At 54.5% G+C, this 3,565-nt stretch overlaps 1 long non-coding RNA gene across 1 annotated transcript; it reads right to left on the reverse strand.

The window, feature by feature from the left end:
• Nucleotides 1-259: 259 nt before the first annotated feature.
• LOC143774107 (uncharacterized) lies at nucleotides 260-1,396 on the reverse strand. The gene is made up of 3 exons (XR_013215465.1): nucleotides 1,019-1,396; nucleotides 626-818; nucleotides 260-484 (listed from the first exon to the last, which is right to left on the reverse strand). It is a non-coding gene; the product is annotated as an uncharacterized LOC143774107 (long non-coding RNA).
• Nucleotides 1,397-3,565: the final 2,169 nt, after the last annotated feature.

The following is a 3,565-nucleotide window of genomic DNA, read 5'->3' on the forward strand; positions in this document are numbered from 1 at the left end:
TCCAATGCCCTCTGCCGCTGCCGGGAGGAGCCCAAAAAAAGGAGCAGTGGAAGAGGACTGCGAAAGGGGAAGACCTGATGGACCAGCTCCCTGGTCTCCAGTTAGTGTGGAAGGCCCACTTGCTGCTGCGCTGCTGGATGGCTGGGACAGGTCCGTGGCTGTCTGATGAAGGACCGCTCCAGAACCTGGGCCAACAGTTGTGCTCTATGTGCTGTGAAAAAAGGAAAAAGAAAATTAATACCAAATATTAACCAGATGCAAAATCCTGTGGAATAGAAACATACAGATTATGGCAATACAACACAACCTAATGCACGTGATAAATACGTTCTCTGGGCAAGGACTGGTCTTAAAAATGCCAGAATTTGATGGTATTTATACTTTCTGATCCTTGCTCCTGAACCACTGGGAACACGGCTCTCTTCACGCAGGTCCTTGTTGAAGCGGTCCTTCATCGAACGCCAACGTGTTTTGACTTTGGCCACTGTAAAAAAAATAAAAAAAAATGGTCAGAAAAAGGACTTTTGGCCGTGCTCACACAACTGTGTGTGATGAGAGAAACTCCTGAGAGTTGTGTGAGCACGGCCAAGGTCTCTGCTGCTTCACACTGCAGTGCAATACTTACCAAATGCAGCTTGGACCCATGTCGGGGCGTTGTCCCAGCCATCCCACATCGCTTGGGCCACCTCATTCCATAACCACCGGATCGTGATGTTGTTCGAGTGCAGTGGATCCCGGGTGTCCCACAACGGGACTCGCTCCTGGACCAGGGTGATAAGGGGGTCATTCTCAATTAGGTCATCCTCCCGTTGTGAAACCTAAAAATTAAATAAAGTCATTACAGTTTGCTCAATTACATAAGGAAAAGAAAGAAAAAAAGATGCTGAGAAATGGCATGAATAGGAAAGTCAACATACAAAAGGATTCCAGAAGAAAAAAGTAAAGAAATATTAATAGAAAGAAGGATTCAAGAATATTCAACTGAGGATACAGTAAACAGTCAGCCTTGTAAACGTACCCGCTGCCGTCTTTCCACCGGACCGTGACTCCGCTGCTCCTGCCCTGTCTCTGCCGCAGTAGAAGAGCTCTAAAAAAAGAAAAAATCAAATTGTCACATGTGTCGATGTGACAGTGAATACTTACCAATCTGAGGAAGCAAGTAGTCGCCTCACTGAGGACATGCTCCACTTCCGACTGTCCTGGACGAAACTCCTCATCAGAAGAAGAAGAAGACATTCTGATGCATGCAGAAAGAAAAATGGCAGAAATTAGGACATGTAGAGAAAGAAAATAAAGGCATTGGCTAGGATATACTTGTTTGCTCCAAGGTGCTGTGGTCTGTCTGCTCTGCTTGGCTGTCTGCTGACTAGTGACCTGCAACTGTCCACTCCCTCCCCTTATCACCTTGATGGTGGGGGGTGGCTTATCAGAGTCTAGACATGTTTTTCTCTATTGAAACGCATGCGTTCAAAAACGCAACAAAACGCATGTGCTTAAAAACGCATGCGTTTACATTGACAGCAATGCGTTTTTTTGCCGCAATCCTTGCTCAATCAACCGCATGCGTTTCCAGGCGGCAAATTGACGCCTCTAAAAATTACTACATGTTGCATTTCTGCGCCAAGCCGCAAACGACGAGACGACGCATGCGTCGTCAAACGCGGCAAAACGCGAACAATCAAAAACGCATGCGTCCCTAATGTTAACTATAGGAATACACAACGCATGCGGATATATGCGGTAGAAACGCTGCGGACACAACCGCAAATGTGAAACCAGCCTTATATAAATAATTACCCTCAGGCTGATTGTTCAGTGTTACCAGAATGTGACATCTCCCGTCTGTGACCGGTCCTGTCCGCAGCCTCGACATATTGAGGAGTGGATGAAGTTCTGCGGGGGAGGGGAAGAGAGCAACTGACAGTGAGGAGTGGGCGGAGCTCTGCGGGGGAGGGGAAGAGAGCAACTGACAGTGAGGAGTGGGCGGAGCTCTGCGGGGGAGGGGAAGAGAGCAACTGATAGTGAGGAGAGGGCGAAGCTCTGCGGGGGTGGGGAAGAGAGCACCTGACACTGAGAAGTGGGCGGAGCTCTGCATGGGACGGGAAGAGCGCACCTGACTGTGGAGTGAGCGGAGTTTTTCGGGGGAGGGGAAGAGAGCAACTGACAATGAGGAGTGGGCGGAGCTCTGCAGGGAGGGGAAGAGAGCAACTGACAGTGAGGAGTGAGCAGAGCTCTGCGGGGGAGGCGAAGAGAGCAACTGACAGTGAGGAGTGGGTGGAGCTCTGCGGAGGATGGGAAGAGAGCAATTGACAGTGAGGAGTGGGCGGAGCTCTGCAGGGGAGGGGAAGAGAGCAACTGACAGTGAGGAGTGGGCAGAGCTCTGCGGGGGAGGGGAAGAGAGCGCACCTGACAGTGAGGAGTGGGCGGAGCTCTGCGGGGGAGGGGAAGAGCAACTGACAGTGAGGAGTGGGCGGAGCTCTGCGGGGGAGGGGAAGAGAGAGCACCTGACTGAGGAGTGGGCGGAGTTCTGCAGGGAGGGAAAGAGCGCAACTGACAGTGAGGAGTGGGCGGAGCTCTGCAGGGGAGGGGAAGAGAGCAACTGACAGTGAGGAGTGGGCGGAGCTCTGCGGGGGAGGGGAAGAGCGCACCTGACAGTGAGGAGTGGGCGGAGCTCTGCGGGGGAGGGGAAGAGAGCAATTGGCAGTGAGGAGTGGGCGGAGCTCTGCGGGGGAGGGGAAGAGAGCAACTGACAGTGAGGAGAGGGCGAAGCTCTGCGGGGGTGGGGAAGAGAGCACCTGACACTGAGAAGTGGGCAGAGCTCTGCGTGGGACGGGAAGAGCGCACCTGACAGTGTGGAGTGAGCGGAGTTCTGCGGGGGAGGGGAAGAGAGCAACTGACAGTGAGGAGTGGGCGGAGCTCTGCGGGGGAGGGGAAGAGAGAGCACCTGACAGTGAGGAGTGAGCGGTGCTCTGCAGGGGAGGGGAAGAGAGCAACTGACTGTGAGGAGTGAGCAGAGCTCTGCGGGGAAGGCGAAGAGAGCAACTGACAGTGAGGAGTGGGCGGAGCTCTGCAGGGGAGGCGAAGAGAACAACTGACAGTGAGGAGTGGGCGGAGCTCTGCGGAGGAAGGGAAGAGAGCAATTGACAGTGAGGAGTGGGCGGAGATCTGCGGAGGATGGGAAGAGAGCAATTGACAGTGAGGAGTGGGCGGAGCTCTGCGGGGGAGGGGAAGAGAGCAACTGACAGTGAGGAGTGGGCGGAGCTCTGCGGGGGAGGGGAAGAGAGCGCACCTGACAGTGAGGAGTGGGCGGAGCTCTGCGGGGGAGGGGAAGAGCAACTGACAGTGAGGAGTGGGCGGAGCTCTGCGGGGGAGGGGAAGAGAGAGCACCTGACAGTGAGGAGTGGGCGGAGTTCTGCAGGGAGGGAAAGAGCGCAACTGACAGTGAGGAGTGGGCGGAGCTCTGCAGGGGAGTGGAAGAGAGAAACTGACAGTGAGGAGTGGGCGGAGCTCTGCGGGGGAGGGGAAGAGCGCACCTGACAGTGAGGAGTGGGCGGAGCTCTGCGGG

This window comes from Ranitomeya variabilis, chromosome 5, assembly GCF_051348905.1.
Source record: "Ranitomeya variabilis isolate aRanVar5 chromosome 5, aRanVar5.hap1, whole genome shotgun sequence".
NCBI lineage: Eukaryota > Metazoa > Chordata > Amphibia > Anura > Dendrobatidae > Ranitomeya > Ranitomeya variabilis.